Source organism: Microcaecilia unicolor, chromosome 3 (assembly GCF_901765095.1).
Source record: "Microcaecilia unicolor chromosome 3, aMicUni1.1, whole genome shotgun sequence".
NCBI classification, from domain to species: domain Eukaryota; kingdom Metazoa; phylum Chordata; class Amphibia; order Gymnophiona; family Siphonopidae; genus Microcaecilia; species Microcaecilia unicolor.
Window position 1 is genome coordinate 90,177,833 of NC_044033.1, and position 27,754 is coordinate 90,205,586.

General features: G+C 44.9%; 1 long non-coding RNA gene across 1 annotated transcript in view; it reads left to right on the forward strand.

The window, feature by feature from the left end:
* The first annotated feature begins 1,109 nt into the window (after positions 1 to 1,109).
* LOC115465592 overlaps positions 1,110 to 27,754 on the forward strand; it is a 46,881-nt gene continuing 20,236 nt past the window's right edge. The window contains exon 1 of the long non-coding RNA XR_003941437.1: positions 1,110 to 1,188. This is a non-coding gene — a long non-coding RNA (uncharacterized LOC115465592). The remainder of the gene's footprint in view (positions 1,189 to 27,754) is intronic.

A 27,754-nucleotide genomic window follows, 5' to 3' on the forward strand; every position in this document is an offset into this window, starting at 1 on the left:
TCTCTCCCCTGCCTCCCTCTGCCCACCCATGCCCAGCAGTTCTCTCCCCTGCCTCCCTCTGCCCATCCATGCCCAGCAGTTCTCCTCCCTCCCCTGCCCTCCCGCTCCCATCCAGGTCTAGCGATGTCCTTCGCCCCCCCCCATCCTCCCCTGCCGCTCCCATCCATCCGTTTCAATTACCTGCCTCGAAGCGCCACATTATCTAAAGCCTGCCTGCTGCCCGTCTCCAGCTGCCTGCCTTCCCTGCTTGCTTCTCAGGAGTTGGTTCGCGCCCTTAGTCCCGCCGCGGGAAAAGGAAATGACGTCAGAATGATGTCAGAAGGCGGGACTAAGGCGCGAACCAACTCCTGAGAAGCAAGCAGGGAAGGCAGACAGCTGGAGATGGGCAGCAGGCAGGCTTTAGATAACGCGGCGCTTCGAGGCAGGTAATTAACGGATGGATGGGAGTGGCAGGGGAGGATGGGGGGGCGAAGGACATCGCTACACATGGATGGAAGCGGGAGGGGAGGTAAGCATGGCGCCCTCCTGCCATGCTTACCTCGTGCAGTGGAGCCGGCTCTCCCAATACAACAACCGGCTCGCAAGAGCTGTCAAAATTTAACAAGCGGCTCTTGCGAGCCGGTGCGAGCCGGCTCCAGCACACCACTGGTCAGAGCAGATAAATAGGAGGATACACCCAGATAATAAGCTTTGTGTGTTAAAGAGCCTACAAATTGAGCCTACAAATAAGTGGGAAAATTTGGGATACAAATGTAACAAATAAAAAATAAAATAAATAAAGACAGAATTTAAAATAGAATCCAAAATTTGATAGGGAGCCAATATAGTTGGATAAATAATGGGAAAATATGATCAAACTTGTTGGCTTTGCAAAGAAGCCTAGCAGCACAATTTTGCAGTGTTTGTAAACATTTAAGTTGAGATAAGGGAATACTTGCATATACCAAATTACAGTAATCTAAAAAAGATATGAGAGAAGCATGAATATCTGCACATGTTATGATACAAAGTCCTTAGTAGGTGGTCCCTTCCCCAATGGGAACTCAGCTGCTTGGGCTCTTCATAATTGTAGATCTTCTGGGACTCTCCTCTTGTCTCCTCCAGTTCCTTCAGGCTTGATCTTTCAGTACCTTTCTTCTTAAAAGGATGTGGTGGTGAGCTTGTTCCCCATTCCAGCTATCACCTGTGGTAAGTACAGCAGCTTTATAGGCTCTATTACTGTTCTTTCTCCATTGCAGTGGCTGTATTAGCCAGAGACCCTCTTCCCTTTACAGTAGTGGTGCAAAGACAAAGGAATCAAATTTGGATTAAGTTTTTATACTAGCACAGTTTACCTCCAATAGGTATACTCTCTTGTAGAGCCAGCCCCGTCTTCCAAAAGCTGTTGAGGTCTGTAAAGTCAAAATACAATCTTAAGTAGAGTCACTAGAGATCTCAGCAGTTTCTTAACAGAGCAAAACCTTTCTTCTTCCCTCAGCCTTTGCTCCCCCCCCTCCAAACCTCAGCTCTTCACAGCAGCAATAACAATAACATACTGCCTGAACCAGCACTGGAAGCCTTCCCTCTGCCATGTCCCACCCACATGTAAACATGAAGTTATGTCAAAAGGGGTAGGGTATGGCAGAGAGTTTTCCTATGCCAGTCCAGGCAGATTAGTATTGTTACCATTGCCATGACGAGCCAAAGTTTGAAGGACCCAAGGAGGGCTGAGGGAGGAAGAAAAAGATAAGTGTGGATTTGTGGGAGGGGGTAGGAGAGGCACTGCATCAATGGGGGGAGGGGAGAAAGGAGCAGTACTGGACCTAGAGCAGGGGAGGAAACAAAGTAGAGGGAGAAAGATACTGGACTCTCAGGGGCAGAAGGAAGAGGCACTCTACCTGTTTGGGGGGAGGAAGAGGTGCTGGATCTATGGGTGGGGGGAGGGAGGGAGGTAAGAAGGTGAGAGAGATATGCTAAATCCAGGCAAGGAGGCAGAAGAAATGCTGGACCTGAAGTGGGGAGGGGGACAGAGAGATACTGGACCCAGAGGGGGAAGGACAGGAGAGATGCCAGAGGTGGGATATACCAGACTATATACAGAAGGAGGGAGAGAGTAAAAGACAGATAAGCTGGACTACAGGGAAGAGAGGGGAAAGATGTTGGATCTGGAGAGGGAGAGAGAGAAGGAAAGAGATGTTAGTGTGTAGGGAATGGAGGGAGGAAGGGAACAGTGGCGTACCAAGGGCGGGGCGGTCTGCCCCGGGTGTCAGCGGGTGGGGGGGTGCTCCGTTGGCGCCCCAGTCCCCACCTGCCTACCAGCTCCGTCGGCAGATGACCCTCTTCTCTTGCCACCTGGCACCTGACCTAGCCTTTAAAAAAATCTATGAAGCGGTGGTGCGGCGCCTCGCATCTGCTCTGCGTGTAAAGGAAGAAAAATCACCGCCGCTTCATAGATTTTTTTTAAGGCTGGGTCAGGTGCCGGGTGGCAGGAGAAGAGGGTCGTCTGGCGACGGAGCTGGTAAGCAGGTGGGGACTGGGTCGGGGAGGGGGGCTCAGATGGGAGAAGGGGACTGGGTCGGGGAAGGGGGACTCAGATGGGAGAAGGGGGCGGGAACTCGGGTCTGAGAAGGGGACAGGAGGGAGAATGGTTCTGGGGCTGAAACGGGGGGCCCTAATGCAAAGCATGTGGATGAAGGGGACTGGAACTGGGGGTTTGAAAAGGAGGGTAGGTGGGATAAGGGGGCCAGTACTGGAACTGAGGGCTGAAAAGGGGCAGGGGCTGAAACTGGGGGGGGCTGAAAAGGGGACAGGGAGAAGTGGCTGGGGCTGAAGCTTGGCACTGGTAGGAGAAAAGGGCTGGGGCTGAAACTGGGGACTGGTGTGGGGATTGGGGGCTAAAAAGGGAGGGACAGGGAGAAGTGGCTGGGGCTGAAGCTCGGCACTGGTGGGAGAAAAGGACTGGGCCTGAAACTGGGGACTGATGGGATAGTAGGGCTGAAACTGGAGGCTGAAAAGGGGGGCAGGTGAGAGATGTGGGCTGGGGCTGGAACTAGGGGCAGGTGGGATAAAGGGGCTAGAACTGGGGGCTGAAAAGAGGGGGCAGAGAGAGAGAGGGGACAGATCCTGGATGGAAGGGGAACGAGAGAAAGGGCAGACAGTGGATGGATAGGAGAGGGAGGACAAATGGTAGATTGAAGGGGCAGAGAGAGAAAGGGCAGACAGTGGATGGAAGGGGGAGAGAGAGAGGGGAGAGGGAGGACAAATGGTAGATTGAAGGGGCAGAGAGAAAGGGCAGACAGTGGATGGAAGGGGAAGAGAGATAGAGGGCAGATGTGGATGGAAGGAAGAGAGGGCAGACAGTGGATGGAAAGGGCAGGGAAAGAGGGCAGACATTGGATGGAGGGGACAGCAGAGAGGGCAGACACTGGATGGCAGAGAGAGAGCGAAGACAGATGCTGGATGGAAGGAAGACAGTGAAAAGATGATGAGGAAAGCAGAAACCAGGGACAACAAACTGTAAATAAAATATTTATTTTTATTTTTTTGCTTTAGGATAAAGTAGTATTGTAGCTGTGTTAATAAATGTTTATAAATAGAACATGTAAATAAGGTAATCTTTTTATTGCACTAATTTTAATACATTTTACTTTCAGAGAACAAAACCCCCTTCCTCAGGTCAGGATAGGATACTGTAACAGCACCATACTGTATTGACCTGAGGAAGGAGATTATGGCCTCTGAAAGCTATGTATTAGTCCAATAAAATTATATTATTTGTTTTATTTCTATTTGTTAATTTGTAAAGTGGTGATTGGTATTTGTTAGTTTTTTCAAATTTACATCTGCTGTCTTTATATTTTGCACAGTACTAGGGGACATTTTCTGTTTCTGTGGTGTTGCATTTAATTTTTGTCTAAATAGAAAGTTTATGATTACTTATTCTATAGTGGATTAGGGCGCATCTGTGTTTGTGAAAAAGACATGGCTTTCAGTTGGCATTGACTGTGCAGGATCAACAATCTGTATTATTCTGTCTGGTTTCATTTTACAATAGGTGAATTGATGTTCTAGTGCTCACTGTAGTGTTTAAGATGCTTTCCTTTTCCTTGTGTAACTCGTAGAAATTACTGCTTATGGTATGGTAGATTTGCTCTATAGGTCCTGAGTGTTTTGTATTCTTCGTATGTCTAGTACTGGATTTTGGAGGGGGGTGTTAAAAAATGACCAGCCCCAGGTGTCAACTAACCTAGGTACGCTACTGGAGGGGGAAATATACTGGACCCACAGAGGGAGGGAAATATTTTAGATGGGGGAGGGGTGGAGAGGAGAGAGACAAAGAGGCCAGACCATATGGGGGTTGGGGGATAGATAGAAAAGATCCTGGATCATGTTGGGCAGAGAATGCTGAAAGAAGGAATAAGCTGGACACAGGCAGGGAAAGGGACACACAGAAGAGAGATGCTGGGTATGGGGAGAACATAGGTACATGAACACAGAGGGTCGGTGCTGGACAGAAAGATAGTAAGGAGACAGAGGGTCAATGCTGGACTTATGAGAGGTTATGGACACAGAGGGACAGGGACACTGGGGGGGGGGTAGGGATATAGAGGGGCAATGATAGACACAGGGAGAGGGATATGGACATAAAGAGGATTCTGGACAGGAGAAGAGAGAGAAACAGAGATGGGAAATGCTGAACATAGGGGAGAGCATAGTGACACAGAGGGAAGATGGAGAAAGAAGACATGTCAATGGACTGGAGACACTGACAGGAGTTAAGAGAAGACAGAGGAAAGCAAAAACAAGAGACTAGGACTAATACAATTAAAAAATGACCAGACAACAAAGGTGGAAAAATAATTTTATTTTCTATTTAGTGATTAGAATATATCAGTTTTTGGAATGTACATCTGTCAGAGCTGGTATTAGACCCTGCTGGAGTCTAGGGAAGAACTTTGGGAATGGGAGAGAGCCCCAAAACCCACTACCAAGCTGTGCATTCTTCAGGTTCAGACAGGCTTGGAGCCCTCAATGGCCAGAGGGTCAAGAGCAGTTGCGTGGTTGCACTGCCCCTCCACGCCCCCCCCCCCCCCCCAGCCCGCCCAAACACTATCCCTGATATCAGCTATCTTTTTATTTTGTACAACATAGGGAGAAATGCATCTCTTTCTATTTGTCTGGGGTGTTAAATGCAAGATTCTTGTTGAGGTTTCAGTTTAATTTCTGTCTACATATTTTTACTTGTAGTTTGTGGGTTTGTGGTCATTTATTCTGCATTTGGTATCTGAGTTCTGTTTGTGTGACTGGGACCAGATATTCTATTAGCATGAGTTTTCTGTTAAGTGATATGAAATCATTTGACTTGTTCAGTTTTCTTGATAAATGAAGCTCACTTATGCTCACTTTCAAGTCGCTTAAGACAGATCTTCCCATGTACTTATCTTCTCTTACAATTCCATATTCTCCAGCCCATTCACTTCACTCTTTAAATGATCATAGTCTTGTGCTACCAGGTCCTAAGCAGGCCCACCTGGATTCTACTAGGCATCAGATTTTCTACTTTGCAGCTCCATTTATATGGAACTCATTACCTCGTTCTGCCCAAGATGAATCTTCTCTTTAAAAATTCAAAGCTGCTTTAAAAACTTTGCTTTTTGACCGTGCATTTCCTCCTCCTTAGGCTGGTTACGATCCCATATTATTGGGTTCTAGAATCTTTTCTCTTTAGCTATACTTCTCCTTCCCTCCAGCTTCTATTCCCATCCTATACTTTTACTTCCTTCCCTGGTTAACGTAGGGGCTGTTTTACTAAAGGGTTGCCGCTGGCCCAATGCGGGTGCCGGCGGTAGTTCCATCCCCAGCACTCGCCATTTCCAGTGCTAGCGGAAATATTGAAAAACTAGTAAAACAGGCCCGTTTCTGACACAAATGAAACGGGCACTAGCAAGGTTTTTCTCGGAGTGTGTATATTTGAGAGAGTGTGTGTGAGAGTGACTGTGTGTGAGAGAGAGAGAGTGAATGTGCGAGTGTGTGTGTGTGACAGAGAGAGAGTGAGACCGCTGGGTGCGTGTGTCTCCTCTCTCCCCTGCTCCCCCTCCAGTCACCCAGTGATTCTGCTCTCTCCCCTACCCCCCTTCCAGCCACCCAGCGAGTCTCCTCTGTCCCTTGCTCCTCCTCCAGCCACCCAGTGATTCTCCTCTCTCCCCTGCCCCCCCTCCAGCCACCCAGTGACTCTCCTTTTTCCCTTGCCCCCTCCAGCCACCCAGTGACTCTCCTTTTTCCCTTGCCCCCCTCCAGCCACCCACCGATGCTCTTCTCTCCCCTGCCCCCCTCCAGCCACCCAGCAATTCTCCTCTCTCCCCTGCACCCCGTCCAGCCACCCAGCGATTCTCGTCTCTCCCCTGCCCCCCTCCAGAACACTTGAGTATATCCCGCAATATGCCATTTTGAGCTGCATTAAGCATGTGTTAGTGCCTAATGTAACTTAGTAAAAGGGCCCCTAAAGGAGGTACAATGATAGGAGTAAATGGGAACTTGCTTAGCCTGTCCCTTAGAATATGCATCAGCTAAATGCTTTTGAACAGGCCAAAAAAGGTCAGGAAATAAGCTGCAAAATGTAATATTGGCCTATTGAACGTTGAACATTTGTATTAATCAACTAATTTATTTGATCTAATTTGATTCTTTGCCTTATAATTCAAGGAATACCAATGTGAGATATAAAATTATAATAAAATCATATAGTAACGTGGAGGGGCATAATCGAACTGGGCACCCTGGTGAAGGGGCGGGGCATCCCATATTTTTGAAACAAGATGGGCGTCCATCTTTCGTTTCGATAATACGGTCGGGGATGGCCAAATCTCAACATTTAGGTCGACCGAAATGTTGAGATCGCCGACCTTAGAGATGGCCGACCTCGGTTTTCGCCTATAATGGAAACCGAGGATGGCCATCTCAAAAACGACCAAATCCAAGCCATTTGGTCATGGGAGGAGCCAGCATTTCTAGTGCACTGGTCCTCTCACATGCCAGGACACCATCCGGGCACCCTAGGGGGCACTGCAGTGGAATTCACAAATTGCTCCCAGGTGCATAGCTCCCTTACCTTGGGTGCTGAGCCCCCGAACCCCCCCCCCCCAAACCCACTACCCACAACTGTACAATACTACCATAGCCCTTAAAGGGTAACGGGGGGCACCTAGGTGTAGGTACAGTGGGTTTCGGGTGGGTTTTAGAGGGCTCCCATTTACCACCACAAGTGTAACAGGTGGGGGGGGGGATGGGCCTGGGTCCGCCTGCCTGAAGTGCACTGCAGTACCCACTAAAAACTGCTCCAGGGACCTGCATACTGCTGTGATGGAGCTGGGTATGACATTTGAGGCTGGCATAGAGGCTGGAAAAAATGTTTTTTAATTTGTTTTTTTGGGTGGGAGGGGGTTGGTGACCACTGGGGGAGTAAGGGGAGGTGATCCCCGATTCCCTTCGGTGGTCATCTGGTCAGTTTGGGCACCTTTTTGAGGCTTGGTCGTGAACAAAAAGGGACCAAGTAAAGTCGGCCAAATGCTCGTCAGGGATGCCCTTCTTTTTTCCATTATCGGCCGAGGATGACCATCTCTTAACCATGCCGCCGTCCCACCTTCGGTACACTGCCGACACGCCCCCTTGAACTTTGGTCATCCCCGCGACGGAAAGCAGTTGGGGCCGCCCAAAATCGGCTTTTGATTATGCCGATTTGGGCAGCCGTGAGAGAAGGACACCCAGCTCCCAATTTGTGTCGGAAGATGGGCGCCCTTCTCTTTCGAAAATGAACCCGATAGTAACATAGTAGATGACAGCAGAAAAAGACCTGCACGGTCCATCCAGTCTGCCCAACAAGATAAACTCATATGTGCTACTTTTTGTGTATACCTTACCTTGATTTGTATCTGCCATTTTCAGGGCACAGACCGTAGAAGTCTGCCCAGCATTAGCCCGCCTCCCAATACCGGCTCTGCCACCCAATCTCGGCTAAGCTTCTGAGGATCCATTCCTTCTTAACAGGATTCCTTTATGTTTATCCCACGCATGTTTGAATTCCGTTACCGTTTTCATCTCCACCACCTCCCGCAAGAGGGCATTCCAAGTATCCACCACTCTGTCCGTGAAAAAATACTTCCTGACATTTTTCTTGCATCTACCCCCCTTCAATCTCATTTCATGTCCTCTAGTTCTACAGCCTTCCCATCTCCGGAAGAGGTTCATTTGCGGATTAATACCTTTCAAATATTTGAACGTCTGTATCATATCACCCCTGTTTCTCCTTTCCTCCAGGGTATACATGTTCAGGTCAGCAAGTCTCTCCTCATACGTTTTGTAACGCAAATCCCATACCATTCTTGTAGCTTGTCTTTGCACTGCTTCAATTCTTTTTACATCCTTAGCAAGATATGGCCTCCAAAGCTGAACACAATACTCCAGGTGGGGCCTCACCAACGACTTATACAGGGGCATTAAAACCTCTTTTCTTCTGCTGGTCACACCTCTCTCTATACAGCCTAGCAAGCCTTGTCACACTGTTTCGTCGCCTTGAGCTCCTCAGATACTATCACCCCAAGATACCTCTCCCCGTCCGTACATATCAGACTCTCACCGCCTAACACATACGTCTCCCATGGATTTCTACTCCCTAAGTGCATCATGTTGCATTTCTTCGCATTGAATTTTAATTGCCAAACCTTAGACCATTCTTCTAGCTTCTGCAGATCCTTTTTCATGTTTTCCACTCCCTCCTGGGTGTCCACTCTGTTACAAATCTTAGTATCATCCGCAAAAAGGCAAACTTCCAACCCTTTGGCAATGTCACTCACAAATATATTGAACAGAATCGGCCCTAGCACCGATCCCTGAGGCACTCCACTACTCACCTTTCCCTCATCCGAGCGAATTCCATTAACCACCACCCTCTGGCGTCTGTCCGTCAACCATTTCCTAATCCAGTTCACCACGTCGGTTCCTATCTTCAGCCTGTCAAGTTTATTCAAGAGCCTCCTGTGGGGAACCGTGTCAAAAGCTTTGCTGAAATCTAAGTAGATTACGTCTACAGCACGTCAGTTCTCCGGTCACCCAGTCAAAGAATTCAATGAGATTCGTTTGGCACGATTTACCTTTGGTAAAACCATGTTGTCTCGAATCTTGCAACTTATTGGCTTCTAGGAAATTCACTATCCTTTCCTTCAGCATCGCTTCCATTACTTTTCCAATAACCGAAGTGAGGCTTACCGGCCTGTAGTTTCCAGCTTCTTCCCTATCGCCACTTTTGTGAAGAGGGACTACGTCAGCTGTTTTCCAATCCCATGGAACCTCTCCCGTCTGCAAGGATTTATTAAACAAATCTTTAAGAGGACCCGCCAGAACCTCTCTGAGCTCCCTCAATATCCTAGGGTGGATCCCGTCCGGTCCCATGGCTTTGTCCACCTTTAGATTTTCAGTTGTTGATACACACTCTCTTCAGTGAACGGTGCTCTATCCACTCCATTCTCATTTGTGCTTTTGCCAGTCAATTGCGGTCCTTCTCCAGGATTTTCTTCTGTGAAAACAGAACAAAAGTATCTATTTAGCAAATTTGCTTTTTTCTTCATCATTATCTACATAGCGGTTCGCAGCATCTTTCAGTCTCACAATTCCCTTTTTAGTCTTCCTCCTTTCATTAATATACCTGAAGAAATTTTTCTCACCCCTCCTTACCTTTCTAGCAATTTGTTCTTCCGCTTTCGCCAGACGTATCTCTTGGCTTCTTTCAGTTTCATCCGGTATTCCTCACCGTGTTCCTCTTCTTGAGTTTTTTTGTATTTCAAGAACACCAACTCTTTAGCCTTTATTTTCTCAGCCACTTGCTTGGAGAACCATATCGGTTTCCTTTTTCTCTTGCTTTTATTTACTTTCCTTACATAAAGGTTTGTGGCCATATTTATAGCTTCTTTCAGCCTGGACCACTGTCCTTCCACTTCTTGTTCACTCTCCCAGCCCATCAGCTCTTTCCTCAGGTATTCCCCCATTTTAGTAAAGTCAGCATGCTTGAAATCCAGGACTTTGAGTTTTGAGTAGCCTGCCTCCACTTCAGCTGTCATATCAAACCAAACTGTTTGATGTTCACTGCTGCCCAGGTGGGCACCCACTCGAATATTTGACACACTATCCTCATTTGTGAGCACCAGATCCAGCGTCGCTCCCTCCCTCATGGGTTCCATCACCATTTGTCTGAACAGAGCACTTTGAAAAGCATCCACAATCTCTCTACTTCTTTCCGGTTCCACAGATGGAACCTTCCAATCTACATCCGGCAGATTGAAATCTCCCAGCAACAGCACCTCTCTCTTCTTTCCCAACTTTTGAATATCTACGATCAGATCTTTATCTAGTTCCTCCAATTGTGTCGGGGATCTGTAGACAACATCCACGTGTGTGGGAGAGGATTGGAGTATGGGTAGTGTGGTTTGAGTTTGAGAATTAAGTTGGATTATTTGGGTAAGCTTGTCTGAAGAGGTAAGTTTTAAGCAGCTTTCGGAAGGGTAGGTGTTCATTGGTTGTTCGGATGTGTCAAAGTATTGCATTCCAGAGTTGGCTACCTATAATGGAGAAGTTGGATGCATAGTAGGTTTTGTATTTGAGGCCTTTGCAATTGGGAAGATGGAGATTGAGATAAGTACGAGAAGATTTGGACCCGTTCCTGGCTGGAAGATCGATCAAGTTGTTCATGTAGCTTGGAGATTCGCCATGGAGGATCTTGTGGATCATTGTGTGGGCTTTGAAGTTTATACTGTAACCAGGTACATCTAAGTGCAGCCAAGGATAGAACAATCTCTTCCAGCCACAGGCTCCTGGTACAGTCAAGAAATAAATGTCCACCAGCAACTTCAATCTTAAAGACTTTATTCCATGCAGGTTTCTAGTAGACCTGATACACGGTTCCAACAGCAGCATTCACCTTCAATCTTAAGCACATGTAAGCCACCTGAAAGTGTGTGGCACATAGTCCCCCTTTAAGCAGTAGGCTATCAGCCCATACCAGGATTCAATACAGGCTCACAGTCAGCTCCAGTCTGGGCTCTTTATCCAGTGCACAATAAACAGTAGTTAAATTCCAAATAGAAGCAGTTCATTCAATTCATCATCACAGTTAAATCACAAAGCAGCAGTTTCTACCTTCTACTCTCTTTACCTTCAGGAGAGTTCAATACTTTAGGGACTCCTCATACCCAAGGGATTTCACCCTGCATCAGCTTCACCGGTAAATTCAATACTTTAGGGACCTCCCTTACCCAAGGATTTTCAGCCTGCAAATACTTTTGGGACTTCCTCACACCCAAGGGATTTCAGCCTGCTTCAGTACTTTAGGGACCTCTCTTACCCAAGGGTTTTCAGCCTGCAACTGCTTCTCCCCTTTGCTTCTCTCCCCTGGGACTTCTCCCACCTGCCTAATCAATCCCTGGCTTCTGCTCTCACAACCAATCATTCTCCTTCCATTAGCTTCCCCCACACCCATACCAGCTGAGTTAAGCATTAGACTAATGATGAGCTCCTGCACACAGGGTTTCCTATCTCTCTATCCCCTTAGTGGCAGCCAATCTACACATCCTGCCAGCTAACACCCATGTCTTCCCCTATTGCAGCTAGGAGTCCAGTTCGGGTTCCTCATCTCACCCCCTGGCTCCTTGCCTGCAATGCCTTCTGGGACTTGTATTTCAAACTGACAGTGCCTTAGCCCAACTATCCTGGATGTGACTCTATCACAATACTCAGAAACCACTTAGCAGTATTTTGGTTCAGGTCCAGCACATGGAATGCTACAAACAAAGATAATAGCAAACAGCAATAATTACAAGTATGAAAAACAAACAGTACTATAAAAAAAATCAAATTGATTAATAATGCAAATCAAATTCCACAATAAGAGAACCAAAAATACCACCCCCAGGGCTGCTGAAACGGGGTAGGGGAGCAAGATCCCCGCAGTCCCGGCTTCCAAGAGGGGCCAGGCCATAAGCATTGCATGGGGTGACAAAATAGGCTTTGTCACCCCAGTTTTAAATGCAAACCAGCATTAAATTCTCCCACCCCCGCCTGGTTCAGTATCTCTCGTCTTTCCCTCCTCCCCTCAGCAGTATCAGAAAAGAAAGCAGCCTGCCTGTGGCTGGCCTCAGAAATGTTCCCTCTGCTTTGTCCCGCCTCCTCTGACACAACTTCATGTGTCCATGCAGGCGGGACACAGCAGAGGAAACACTTCAGAGATCAGCCAGAGGCAAGTTGCTTCTTTTTTGATGCTGCTTGCAGCCATGAACACTGCCAAGGGAAGGAGGGAAAGACGAGAGAGATATTGAACTGGGAGTGGTGCCGGTGGTGGGCAGACAGGGGTGCTGTGGTGCAGTGGCAGTGGACTTGCAGGAGGTGGGGGTGGCGGCAGTGGGAAGGCAGGGGTGGGGGCGATGGCAGCAGGCAGGCGGAGGGTGCATTGTTTGCCCAAGACCTAGCTTTGTGTCTCGGTGGCCTTGCCCCCTCTCCCTTATGAGGAAGTAATCAGACTATTCCCCAAATATTAGATAAATAGTAAGTTGAAAAATTTCCCAACAGATTCTAGGAAAATAATTGAACCAAAAATCATGTGTGTCCAACTTTGGTAAGTTATGCTCTCTTCATTAGGAGGCGTATTTTCAAAGCACTTAGTTACATGATCAATGAAAAGTGAGCTAAGGATGATGCTGACTGAATATACAAAAGTTATCAATTGGACTGCATTGATCAGCATTTGTTTTTAAAAATCTTAAACACAGCAAGAGGATGTGATGTAGGGGCTTGATCAGAGCTGGGTATAATTCTATCTCATCTGAACTTCAGTTATCTTCTACACACTGCTTCCTCTGCTTAGTTTCCTGGAAGAATTGTTCCCAAAATTAATGTACAAAAATCTTCATTTATGACTGAATTTGGCTCATGTTGCATTCAGGAATGCTGTGATTCTAAAATTACTTTTCTTTTAGCCCCATGGGCTTTATTCTTCAGTTTTTGGTTATGCTACTTCTTGCTCACTACTAATCTCGTTTATCATAACTGCATCCTTGTCTGTTTATTTATTATTACTCCTGTGGGAATATGGAACAGGCATTTCCTTCCTCAGTGCTCCATATCTGACCCTGTACATAGCACTGATGAGAATCTGGAGTTCATGGTCTGAGCCAGATCCATCTGTAAAACAAAGCAAAATATTTATCAAAAATGTCAGAATCCATTTAAGCACTCCATGACTTATTCTGTCTATGCTGACAAATGCCCTTTCACTTGTTACTTTTCTTAAAATGTTTGCTCTTCAGCTAAAACAAATGTATCAATCCAGGTTAGAATTTTAATTGCAGTCTTTTTAGGCATCCTTTATGGTGAAATACTGTAGAAATGCCCTATGTGCTTGATGATAACTGTGCATACATGAAGAGGTTATGCACGGAAAACTCTTATTTGAAGGGAGCTATTCAAGTGAATTTCCACATTTGGGAAAACAAGCCTTTAAAACTCCACATGTAGGTAATTTCCTGCAACCAGGAATTTTACATAGAAACATAGACAAATATGTCAAAGAAAAACCATACGGCTTATCTAGTCTACCTATCCATACCAACTACTAAGCTCTATAATCTTTTCTATTCCCTTAAGCAGTGTTTCTCAATCCTCTCTTGCAGGCACACCTAGCCAGTCTGGTCTTCAAGATTGCCATAATTAATATGCATGAGATAGATATGCATATAAAGCAAAGTTACTTACCTGTAGCAGATGTTCTCCGAGGACAGCAGGCATATATTCTCACGTGTGGGAGATGTCAACCACGGAGCTGGATACTGCCATAGCGCACTTTCACTTTACAACTTTAAGGCAGTGCTTCCCACTAAACAAACCTCCAAAATAGAGACGTTGCTATTCAAAATGGAAAATGTGTGAACACAAAAGACAACAGTTATGAAAAGCAAGTAACTGATGACCAGAGATTGTTAAACAGCAGGAGCACGTATGAAAGAAAAATAAGGAAACATGACTAAAGAATGCCAAAAGCCGACCATGAAGCGAATTGATTGTACTGAGTGGTCTAAATAATTACTGCTACAATTAGGAGTATGCTTGACTATAAAAATATAAGCCTATTGCTCATGTTTGATCTATTCTTACTGTACACCGCCTTGAGTGAATTCCTTCAAAAAGACGGTAAATAAATCCTAATAAATAAATAAGCAAAAATGAGGAATTATATCACAAACTGTACCTGAAGTGTATAAAAACAGAACTGTAATGAGTCTTTAAAAAAAAGCCAGAATTAAAACCTTAACCCAAGCTGAAAAATAACAAAGCCATCCTTCCGCTTAACTGTCAATAAAAAAAACCCTGGTATTCTATAACACTGCACCTATATTGTACTGTTCTAGGCAAAGTATAGTGTAGTTTAAACAGCCAGCGTAAACCATCCCAAAATAGAAGCTTTACCAGTAGACTCTCAATTCTTAAGCAAATCTTCTTTATTGTAGTACTCAGAATAAACAAAGAAAATCCAATGTACAGTTCAGTTGCTTAGAAAAGAATTGTGGCCTTCTGCAGTTAGAATCTGTATCTAGCCACCTCAGAGGCAAGTAGATGGCCAGAACCTCAGCCCAGCTGAGAGGAAAAGCTGTAATACTCAAAGGGGATTAAGGGGGAGCAATTCAAGGAAAATAAAAGGGGAATGACCTGGGGAAATGGTGAAAAATCTTGATGGAATTACAGTAGATGAAGGAAGGGATCAGCCCCTAAAACAGCTCACAGGCATGCTAAGAAGACTGGGCTCTCTCCACACAGCCCGCAGGGGGCAAAAAAGGAGGGCTGGCCCCAGCTCAGAGCTAACAGCCAATATGGAAAGCTCACAAGGCATCAATCACAAGATACTGCAAACTATAAGGGGGGAAGCCCCAGTACACAGCGCTATTACACAAACAATGCAATTTTTTATTACATTTGTACCCCGTGCTTTCCCACTTATGGCAGGCTCAATGCAGCTTACATATTATATACAGGTATTTATTTGTACCTGGGGCAATGGAGGGTTAAGTGACTTGCCCAGAGTCACAAGGAGCTGCCTGTGCCTGCAGTGGGAATCAAACCCATTTCCCCAGGACCAAAGTCCACCACTTTAACCACTAGGCCATTCCTCCACTCATACTCATATTAAATATACATAACAATTCACCCTGCTGCATGAATATGGGGGCAGAGCATATATATTTGGAATGCCTCTGACCCGCTCATTCCCCTCCCATGATCATGCCACCTTTTGGGTTGTGCACAAGACATTTTGGTCATGCAGCATTATAGAATAGCACATAGGCAGATGTGCGCGCAAATCCAAATTAGTACCAATTAAGAACCAATCAACTCCAATTAACGTCAATAATTGGGTATTAGCACCCAATTGACTAATAGAGGATAATGGGTCTCCAATAATTGCAAATATATCACATGCATGTTTATTGCAGGACTCCAGAAAACCCAAATGGCTGGGTAGGAGGGGGTTGAGAAGCACTGCCTTACAGATCCTCTGTGCTTGTCTCATACTTTTTTTTGAATTGAGATATAGTAAAACCTCGGTTTTCGTCGATAATCCGTCCGAAAATAATCGGCGAAATCCAAAACCAACGAAAACCGAGGCAATAAGAAACAGTCAGTTATGCAGAGGCACTGATCCAAAATCAGCAGTGTGGGCACAATGGCGAAATTCTTATCTTCAAGCCACAGCAGAGGCACTGAACCAAGAGAGCAGGCAGTGATCACACAAAGAGAAACAACGCCACAGGAGAATGCCCCAGAAGATCGCCACAGGAGAACGCAAAATTAGCAGCGTGGGCACGCCGACAAAATCCGAGGCAACAGACGAAAACCGAGACAAATGTTTTGCAAACAAATTCGACGAAAACCGAAAACGGCGAAATCCGAAGTCACCGAAAACCGAGGTTTCACTGTACAGTTCTTGTCTCACACACTTTTACTGGGAGGCCACTCCATAAATACACCATTCTTTTCATGAAGAAATATTTCTTTAAGTTACTCCTTTCACATATGTCCTATGGCCCCTTGTTCTAGAGCACAGGTAACACAGAAACACATGGATTCCCTTTCACAACATTTATTTTTGTTACATTTGTACCCCGTGCTTTCCCACTCATGGCAGGCTCAATGCGGCTTACATGGGGCAATGGAGGGTTAAGTGATTTGCCCAGAGTCACAAGGAGCTGCCTGTGCCTGAAGTGGGAATCAAACTCAGTTCCTCAGTTCCCCAGGAACAAAGTCCACCACCCTAATGGGGAAGGGAGGATGAAGGGGATTCAAAAAGGCTGGGAGGATGAGAGAGGGATAATTTATGTGGGTGGGGATGGGTAAGAAGAGGCTGACAGGATAAAAATTCATTAAAACTATCAGCTGAAAGTAAAGAATGCTGTACCTTTGGAAAGATTGTGCACTCCAAGGAGTTCCAGCCCCCCACAAATACCCCAGGAGCTCCCTCAGAAAGGACTCCGGATTTACAAAGTTTTCTATATATGTAGTCGAGCTGCTTTTTCCTTCATTGCTTCTTGCAGAGCAGAGCCCTATAAGCATTTGAAAACATATTTAAATGACACCAAGCAAGGACTGAAATATAGAAAAAGATGGTTAGCATCGACATCTTGTCCTTGTTTGCATTGACCTCATGTTATTCTATTCTAGTCAAGGCTTTTTTTTATTCTGTCCTGTTCCTGAAAGGTTCCAAATGGAGCATAAATCAATAACAAATTAATTAGAAATATGGTCAAAAATGGTAAAATTAAAAATAGGCTTGCTTTTCTGATGTAGGCTATGAAAACTATAAGGCTTCTTATAGCTATTCTGCATGCACTTTTAGATTCTTTAATATATAATTTTTCAATGTGTTTTTTGTATTTCTTATCTTTTCATTACTCTTTAATTTTTTTAAGGCTGTATTTCGATAAAAATTTGTAATTGTGCAATTAAATCATGTTATTTATTTATTTTCCCCTCACCGCAGTTCCTTGTGACTCTGGGCAATGGAGGGTTAAGGGGCCCGTTTCAATAATCCAGTTCAACTTGTCCCCTCTTTCCATTATTTGGGTATCATTCCGTTATTTGAGTATCTCACTTTTTCCCCACAGGTCTCAAATTTGTGCATGGCTGGATTCTTTATACTGAGAGAACTACATTCAGTTAGAAGATTTTTTTTTTTATTTTGATTCTTTTCACTCTCTTATCCTATCTCTCTTAATCACCAGAATATGTTACTGCAACATTGTTTACCTAGGATGTTCCCGTTCAGTTTTGAAGAAACTTCAATCTCTCCAAAATACAGCCATTCGCCTCTTGTGTCATCTCCATAGAACAGACTGTTTCCCTGTATCTGCACAATTATCATTGGCTCCTGGTTGAACAGCGAATAATTTCCAAACTCATTACCTTGACATTTAATGCTTATCGTTTAGGTCTGCCCCCTTTATCTAGCTGTTCTTACTTATTCTCCTACCCAATTGCTACATTCCATAATTGATTATTGCTTGGTTCTTCTCAGCCCACTGGTCACCATGCTTTTTTCTTTACAGCACTGTTTTGGTATGCTACTCCACTTTCAATACATGCTGAGCTCTCCTTCAAGAACTTTAAACAAGAAATTAAAACCTGGCTATACAAACAAGCATTTGACCTAACTTGAACTAGCAGCTAAATACCAACCAACTGCCCATCACTTTTTCCCCTGACCTTTCCCCCTCCCTCCTTCCTCTATTTCCCTTCCGTGCTCATCTTTGTCCCTACTCCTTTCCTCTCTCGCCCCTGGTATGTATGTGACTCTTGACTGAATGTATTCTTTCCTATCATAAGCTATAGTTCTTTTTTCACATTGTTTTAAATGATTGTTTTTAGGCTGTAAACTGCCTGGATCTGCCAGTTTGGTAAGGCGGTATAGCAACCTTAATAAACATAAACATTCCTTCTAGTCCTTAGTTACCTAGGGTCAGCAATACCAAACGATCAGCAGCTTTCATCATGTCATGATTGTGGCCATGACCCCTCCCAGACTCACCTTATTTCTGGCGGTCAGCTTCTGAGCTGGCTTCCCTCTGTTTTGCCTGAGTTAGCTCTGTCTCTGTGTGCAGGCTGCTTCCAGCGTGGCTCTAATTACCCCACTATACTGCACCTGTGTGGGTTAAGCCTCTCTGTGTTTCAGTATGCTGTCTGCCTGTGTCTGGTAGTTGTGACATCATCAGGCAGGGCCTTGATAAGGAAGTGGTGTTCTTCCATTCAGGGCCGCAACGTTTGCTATAGGTCCAGGTTAGTGTTGGTGCAGTGTGCACTTTTGACTTATGTGTTTAGCTTCCCTGCTTTTTCCTTGTAGCTCCCCTGCTTTCCCTTTTGGTGCTGTTAGAAGCACTTTTGTTTTTGCTGTTAGAGGTACTTCTGGTTTTGGTGCTGTTGGAAGCACTTCTGCTTTCTGCGGTACTTCTGGTTGTGGTGCTGTTAGAAGCACTTCTGTTAGTGGAGTGCTTAGGAGCACTTCTGGTAGCTTGGTGCTTAGGAGCATCTTTGTTAGTTTAGTGCTGTGGAGCACTGCTGTAGCTTGGTGCTTAGGAGCACCTTTGTTAGTTTAGTGCTGAGGAGTACTTCTGTTAGTGGACTGCTTAGGAGCACTTTTGTTGGTTTAGTGCTTAGGAGCACTTCAGTCTGGTTACGCTGTAGGAACACTTCTGAGTTGCTGAGTTTCCCTGCTTTCCCCTGTGGGCTTCTCTGCCTTTCCTTCTTGTGCTTAGGAGCACTGCCATCTGATCCTGGCCCTGCATTCCTGGTTCTTGGATGGTTAAGCTTGCTCTATAGTCCCAGTCCCTGTGTTATCCGGTATCTGGTAAGTCCTGCCGGCCGCCTGAACCCAGGGGCTCAACTCCTGGGGGACGATGGCTAAGTGCAGGTGAAGCGGGTCCAGGGTGTTCCAGTCCGGTGTGTTCCGGTCCAGTGTGTTCCAGTCCGGTGTGTTCCAGTCCAGTGCAGACCAGTTCGGTGTACTCCGGTCCAGTGTGTTCCAGTCTGTGTGTTCTGGCTCGCTTGTCTGCATCTGCAGTCCTTGCCTGTGCCGGTGTGCTAGCCCAGTGTTGGTTGGTGGGTTTTGCCTGCTGCTGTCGCTTCTCGTCAGCAGCCCAAGGGCTCATGTTTGCTCCAGAGCCCGTCCCCGCGGGCTCTGAACCTGAGAACCTGACACATCAAAGCTAACACCAGACCTGGGTAACAACAGCATGAGGGTCCCATGTGGATGACATTGTAATTGGGGAGCATTTGAGTGGGGTTCCTTGAGAGTGTAGAAGAATGGCAAGAGAGCAGTTAGGTTGTGTTTTTTAAGAGCATTCAAGAGGGAGAGGGAATTGTGGGGGCAGCACAGTCTGCAATTTTTCTTTTATGGGGCAGGAGTAGTTGAATTATAATAAACATATTTTTCATTAAACAGAGGAGATAGCTGCTTAAGGACACTGTAGTGAAAGAAGCAATTCCTCCTCTATCCTGCGACAGTTTCTGAGAAGCGGTATTCCATTGGGTATGTTCACTTAAAAGTACAGGGGCTCTTGGGTCAGTGGGATAAGTAGTATAAAATAGAATTACCACTAGCACACTTCTAAACCCTTAAGGAGAGGGGTACAATGGGACACTAGCATTCAGTGAGGGGAGGCACCCCTTCTATCACAGTACAACTTTAGAGGTGTACCATTTCAATTCTCCCTCCCCTCTCCCCCACCAGTCAGGCTCTTGCATCCTCAGAAGAGAAGGATGCACTTAAGGTCACCTAATGGGTAAGCACAACCGTAATCTGGCCATGCTGTCAAGGATCCAACTCTTTTTTTTTAATGAGATTGGCTAGGCAGGAGAAGGGTTAGAGGTGTCTGGAAGGGTGTCCTTTACTGAATTGGGGATTTGGGTGCTCAAGAGGAAATTTGTCAAGCACCTAATTTGCCAAATTTAGGCCTGCTATTGCAGCACCTTGATTTGGGCAGGCAAGTTAAGTGGCTAGCACTGATAATCAACCCTAGTCAACTAAAAATCAAAAAATACAGAAAACAACAGCAGCAGTTAAAAACCATAAGGCCTAGTCAGTCTGTCCATCCACACCAATTGTTCAGCTCTATAGTCCCTCTTCCTCAGAGATCCTCTGTGCTTGTCCCATGCTTTCTTGAATTCAGACACAGTCAATGCCAGTGTCCCCTCTAGACTCTACAGGAGTACTCCAACTACATTGCTGCCGGGGGGGGGGGGGGGTGATGCTTCAATATTGTGTTTTCAATCACTAGGGACACACAGGTCCTCTTGAGTCCTGCAAACTTGCCTGTCCCTTGTTATTACAAATGTAATATTGAAACATCACCACTGATGGCAGGAATGTGGGTGGAGGACTCCTGCTCAGCTTAGACTCTAAGAGAGAATATTACTTATCGCCTGTCCTAGGAGGCTGTTCCGCACATCCACCACTCTTTCTGTAAATATGGTAGAATATTAAGCTTAAATAAATACATATATAAAATAATGGTGTGCTCTGTGCTGAAGGGTGGGCATCCATTTTCAGTTTCCTGAATTCTCTTTCATCATACCATGTTCTGTTTTATTTGCCTGACATTACTGAGAAGAGAGAATGAGAGGAGAAGGGATTCAAATGGGACTAGAAATTCTTGCCAGTAGTATGGGATTATTAAGGTAGGATGCAAATGGTTGCTTTATTTAGCATACTTTTTTGACATTTCAAAGGCTATGCAAACAGGGTGAGGTGGTACAGAATTTTGATTGCAATCCAATTCAGAAGTCATCTATCAAGTTACATATTCACAATATGAGAAGGACAATTTTCAAAGCTATTTTATAAGTTGCTGCCACCCCAGCTCCACGCCTTCTCTGTCCCTTGGAATGCCTACAGGTATTCTCATAAAAGTATGTGCTATGCATCAGTAGTGCATACTATTATATATGTAAACAAACAGTTCTTTGTACATATAAAAGGCCAAGGGAATTCCCTTAAAATGCACATAGTGTTATAGAATTTGGGGGATCTGCTCCCAATTTATGCCACAGGATTTACACTTGGTTTCAGTTGGTGTAACTCCCCGCGCCCAAAGTTGAATGCAAATCCCGGTGCAACACACTATTCTATAAAGGGCATTGATCCCGGAATGCCCATTATAGAATGCCGCTTTTTTCAGTGCTGAATTTTGAGCGCCATTATAGAATTTCCCGCTATGTGTGCTAAGAACATGGGATATGTTCTTTCTGTTCTCTATGAGGGCAATTTTCAGACTGCTGTGGGGCAATGACTGCAGATACTTTTACCTATTGACTCTGCCAAGTTTCCAAAGAGAAATTGTTGGTTACATGGGTAATTAAACATGTACTTCTCTGAAATCTGGCCTCCTTCAAGATGGCCAACACACAGTATTCAACAATGGGGGTAATTCTATAACTGTGTACTTATATGGAGGTGCTTAGAGGATAGCTGAATGGCACACATTCTTACAACTTGAGGTAGGCGCCTATTTTCCTTTATAGAATTCTACTATAACTGGTATATACCCCAATTCTATAAAAGTCACTGAAAATTGCACATGCAAATTTAGGTGTGGCCTGATTTGCACGTACAATTTAATAGGATGATGAGCTTAGTGCCAATAATTGTTTTTTTAACAAATAATTATTGACACTAATTAGATTTAATTTTGTGTTACGCTCCTAAGCTTTATGCACAGTCTAAAAAGGGAGGCAAGGAAAGGGGACGGTCACGGGCATTTTAGGGTAGAATGGGGCATGGATTTGAGTTACACACGTAATTACACAATAACAGTGTTCCACGTGTAAATTTAAGCGCAGGGATTTGCACCATGTTTTCATTGGTGCAAATGATCGTACCTAAATTTATATCCTATATAATAAAACGCACCTCCAACATTCTGAAGCTGACTGCATGGCTGAGGCATTCCTGCTCTCTGTATCCATCTCCTGAATTGACATCACGTACGTCCGGGTTCGTCACAAGCAGAAGTGACCAACCACACGAGGTTTCTCGGCTTCAGAATGTTGGAGGTGCATTCTATTAAATAGTATTGGTCAGTTCCTTGAAGCACAGCCAGAGCTCAGCGTCCTGCACAGTAACACTCAGACACCAGAGAGAGAGGGGGGGCCTGACACCAGAGAGGGGGGGAGGTATCTCTGTCACACACACTCTCTCTCTCTCTCACAGTCAATGTCTTTCTCTCTCTCACTCTCATACACTCTATGTCTCACACTGTATCACATTCACTCTCTATGTGTCACACAGTCACTCACACACTCTCTTGGTCTCATACACTCAGTCTCACAGATAGTCTGTGTCTCACACACACTCTCTCGCACACACTGTATCTGTGTGAAACACACTCTCTCTCACACTGTCTCACATAGGCACTTGCACACACTCTCATTCTCACACACACACTCTCTCTCACAGACACACTCGCACCCAGACTCACTCTCTCTCTCTCTCTCACACACACACACAATCGCACATTCATTCACTCTCTCTCTCATACACACAGTCACTCTCACATACACTCAAACATACACACTACGAGGAAAACCTTGCTAGCACCCGTTTCATTTGTGTCAGAAACGGGCCTTTTTTACTAGTGCAACTATAATGCTTAAGCGTTATTCTATAAACCACACAGAACTTTAGGCGCAGCTTATAGAATAATGCTTGAACAGTTTGTTTCGGTGTCGATGTTACAGGCACCATTTACTGAATCTACCTCATAGTGTGTATGAGCTTAGATGTGAGCCCTTACACCAAACATACAGCTGGCATGTGTGCACATAACTTTGCACCCCCACCCATGTGTACACCCTACCTGCAAACTACAAGCCATTGGAGAGTTATAGAATAGCGCTTAGACACAGATCTGGCACATTTGTGTCATGTCCCCTACCTCAACGCAAGCAGCGTCCTCGGGCTGCGCGGGGTCCCATTGACATGCACACTTGACTGGCACAGCCCTGAGCTATGTGTGTGTAGTTTTTCTCTGGGTTGGTTCAGAGAGACGGTGGTTGCAGGCTCCTTGATTGCTTTGCTTCCGTGCACCTGTCTGCTCTCTCTCTCTCTGCTTGGCTTCCCTTTCCCTATCAGCTATGTGTGCTGACTGAGTTCTGGTAGGAACATTCTTTGTCTTCCCTTGCTTCTCTCCTATGGGTCTCCTCCTCCTCCTGCTCTTATCCTATGGCTGTGCTCCTTCTCCCTGCCGGTTCCTTCCTGCTGATGTCAGACGCCAGCACTTTATTAGCTGAGCTCTTCCTGGACTCCATTCTTCGACTTCTACTTTGGTAGGTGTTACTTGCTCTGTAGTTTGCTTCTTATCTACTTGTCCCTCGTTGCTGACTTTGCCTGTACCTGGATTACTTGCTTGCCTGCTGCCTGCCTATTGACTTTGCCTATACCTGGATTACTCTCTTGCCTGCTGCCTGCCTATTGACTTTGCCTATACCTGGATTACTCTCGTCTGCTGCCTACCTAATGACGCTGCCTGCTTCGGGATTATTCTCCTTTCTGCTGACCGCCTGGCCAAATCCCTTGGCGCCCTTTTCTCATCTCTCCACGTAAGTGCTGCCGGCCCCCTGCACCTGGGGGCTCAACCTCCGGGGAACGGTGGTCACCGCAGGTGAACCTTGAGGTTGCCTGGCCGCCAAGCGGAACCCGGGTTTGCTACATTGGACTTGGCAACGCTCTACTTGGTACAAGAACTCAAGTACAGGACAGTGTGTATATTCTAGTACTACCCAAATATTGCGAGGCTGCCGCTACAGGTCATGACAGCCATTTTAAACAATGTCCATTTTCTTTCCTTAATGTCCTATATAAAGCTATCCTCTGATGTCAGAGCAGGATAACTCTTTAGTGGGCTCTAGGCAAGCAGGCATGTTAGGTTCTCTAGTATATAAATATATTTTAAAACTCACACAAATGGGGCCCTGCAGGATTCTGACTGCAGAAGAAAACTGGCAGAGAAAGCAGCAAGTAGTAAAGTCATCTCATCAACCTCTGTAGATTGTAGGACAATGGATTGGGGATGAGGGGAACGGACAGACCTCCAAGCAGTGGTGGTTTTGTTCTCCACTGCACTCTTCTTTCTGACGCAAGCTGCCTTACCAGGCCAAAAATCTGCCTTGGGAGTCATTGAATTAAAAGATCTGAGAGGACCCCTACACATTTGTGCCCTAGGCACATGCCAAGTTTACCTATGTCTTAATCCTGCCTTGTCTGAAATGCCTAAATTTATGCAGAAAAGATATGCCTACCTAAGAGCAGGTGTGACTTTGTGAGGGAGCTTTCGAGGAGGTTATTTTATAAAAGCACAAAAGTGCATATATTGCCTTTATAAAATAAGTACAATATATGTACCTGTGCCTTCCAAGCTTAGATCCCACATTACAAATTTCTTTCATCGTCATTGCATTAAATTACGCAGTGAACACTGTTCTCTGATGTTCAGTGCCTTGCAGATATGTTCATGGGACTCACTAAACATCTTTGCTGGAAATTTTTAAACAGAAGAATCAGCTTAATCGACTTTATTCATACCTGACAGAACTCAGAGGAGTTCATCATAAAATCCTGAAACATTTTTATTAATCTTTCTAGAACCATCATTCAGTGGTGGTTTGACTATGTGGGGGGGAGGAGTGGTGAAATAACAACTTAATATAGGTGACTCTGTTTTCATGTTTGTTTTCTTTAGATGGAAGAGGACATTGCTAGGTTTGAGAGGTTTTTCTGTTGACTTGCCAAGTTGGCAGTCATTAAGTCTTTCTGTGCATAGTGACCATAATGTATGAGATGCATGAGAAAAAAAGAACAATTTAAATCATCCATTCTGGAACTGGCAGTAGTACTGCTAGAAAATTGTTTTGATCCTGGTGTCACTTTCTTTAAGTACCAGGCACTAGCAAATGAAGTCTATTTTGATTTATGATTCCAAAACATGGTAAAATATAAGCATTTCAAGAGAATAATCTATGGCACAAAAAAGCAATGCCGTGAATTACAAAACTGCAAACTTTTGTTTTTAATCATTCCATTTCTTCCAGGAAAGAATCCAATTACAACTATGGCCTCCATGAACCATTCCACGTATTTATTATCCTGAACTTAAAAAATAGTTTCCAGCATCTGTTCTGAATTGGTTTTCTCTGTCGCCTTCGTCTCTCAGCTGTGCATCATGAAAACAATACACTTTCTATTAAACTCCACTCAATATCAAGAACTTTAGCAGGAAAAGCCTCAAAACTCCCAGACATAAGCCCATATTGGCACTAAGACAATCATAGACATAAAAACCTCCTATTAGGAGCACATTAAACCCATTAAAAACCAGAAAATACCATTTATCATTTTTCTTACTTACACCTTTTGCTAAGAAGTCACCAAAGAACAGCAATAATAATATAATCATATAAAAAATGAAATAATCTGTAGCCACACTAAATAAAAACAAACTATACCAGAAATACAATTGTGAACTAAAGGGCATAACAATATCATGCACTCCTACAGATTCTGAACACTAAAACTTAACAGGCCAATTTACAGTTATCTGTCTTTCTATGAATATCATCCCATTCATATTTTCCCAATGGTCAATGTACCAACAGGGGATACCTTCAGATCTTTAGATGTTATGCTCCAAATTAAGACCCTCATCCTGGGTGTCCTGCATTTTCAGCTCATCTTTAACTCTTCCTTTCCTATTTGGGAAAGAACAAGTTGTTCTAGGGCATCTTTGTGATTCTTTTTTTTTTTTTTTGACGATTCAGTATTCAGATTCCTTTTCACTTTGTTTCTGTTGGCAACATGTTGTGTAAACATCAATGTTATCTACTTTAGATGTCCTCCATCAAGGTTTAGATAAAGGAGACTTAGGGGCCAAGATGGTGGCAGCTCGAGCTTTTTCTTATCACCTTTACATTATTACGTGTTATTTTTGTTTCTGAATGGCTTATAGGTGCAAGGGGAAGGTGAGAAGCTATGTCCCCAAGCCTCTTAAATCTGACCCAAGAAAGCAAACCTTGATTTAGTCATTTGTCACTTCTGTCGTTTAGTGCACCTGGTGCTGTGCTGCTGGAGGATTGGCTCATGTGGACATGAGAAGCACCCTCTTACCTCCCACAACAAGAGTTACAGTGGCACAGGGCATCTAGAAGCATGCCGACATGTTTTTCCATATCGCTCGGGGAGGAAGCAGGAGGAGCTGCTTTAATGTCCCCACCTAATGCTGCTGACACAGTAAGATCTAAGTGGCCTGAGATATTATTTATTTATTGCATTTGTATCCCACATTTTCCCACCTTTTTGCAGGCTCAATGTGGCTTACAACACATCATGGATGGTGAAGATATATTAGAAAATAGACATTTAGTGTTACAGAAGAATTATGGGAACAAGATAACGATAGAACATGGCATAACCATAGGCGGTTGGTGGCCCAACTGTTTGGGGAGGCAAAAGGGGCGGGGTTAGGGGTGGAGCCAGGCGTGGAGCTTAAATCCATAATTGTCTAACACACAGAAAAAATAAATAAATAAAAATAAGTCACAATTAATACCTTTTATTAAATATAGATATTAGATATGTATCATATGTCAAAGAATAAAGTGGTTGCTCAAAGCATATACTAACCACAATCGCTCAACTGCAAAACACTATGCACAACTTTGTGCAAAAACACACTCAGAACATTACTGTACCATAAATATTACACTGGGCAGAACCTAATACACCAATATACCACCCATACGGAAAATGCAGACCGTCAACAATATGAAACAAGGGATCATAATATCACAATTCTCATGTAGAGCCACAAAACATCCTAATTCATATTTAATGTGGGATAAAATGCCATACATAAGTAAATAAATAAATAAATATAAACTTTTAATGTTGAGCACCTGATTCTCAAAGTGAACATATTCCAAACACTATAATGAAAATAAAATGATTTTTTTCTACCTTTGTTGTCTGGTGACTGTTTTTCTGATCATGCTGGCCCGATTCTGCTGCTATCTGTCCTCTTAACTCCGTTTCCAGGGTTTCCTTTCCATTTCTTTCTTTCTTTCCTCCTTTCTTCTTCATTTCTGGTCCTCAGCTTCTGCCTATTTTCTTCATCCATGTGCAGTTTTTCTCCTCTCATCTCCTTCCTCACTCTTTCCGCCCCTCAATCCATGTCCAGCATTTCTTCTCTCTCCCCTCCTCTCCCCTGCCCTTAATCCACCCATGTCCAGTGACCCTTCTCTCCCCCTGCAAGCACCCATACACAGCAACCCTCCTTCCCCTGCCCTCCATCCACCCATGTCCAGCAGTGACCCTCCTCTCCCCTGCCCTGCATGCACCCATACTCGGTGACCCTCCTCTCCCCTGCCCTGCATGAACCCATTATACCCAGCGACCCTTCTCTCCCCTCCATCCACAAATGCCCTGTGACTCCCTTCTCTCCCCTGCCACCTCCTCCCGAGTTCTACGGTGAATTCTCCCTCCCTCCCTCCGGATCCGGTCCCGGTCCCTCACACCGACCTGACTCTTCGAATTCTTCGGGGCAGGCAATCTTGCCTGCCCGCTGCCAGCGCTAACTCTCCCCCGCTGGTGCTGCTGGCGTTCGCGCTTCAAAATGGCCACCGAGACTTACAGGGCGGCCTCCAAGAC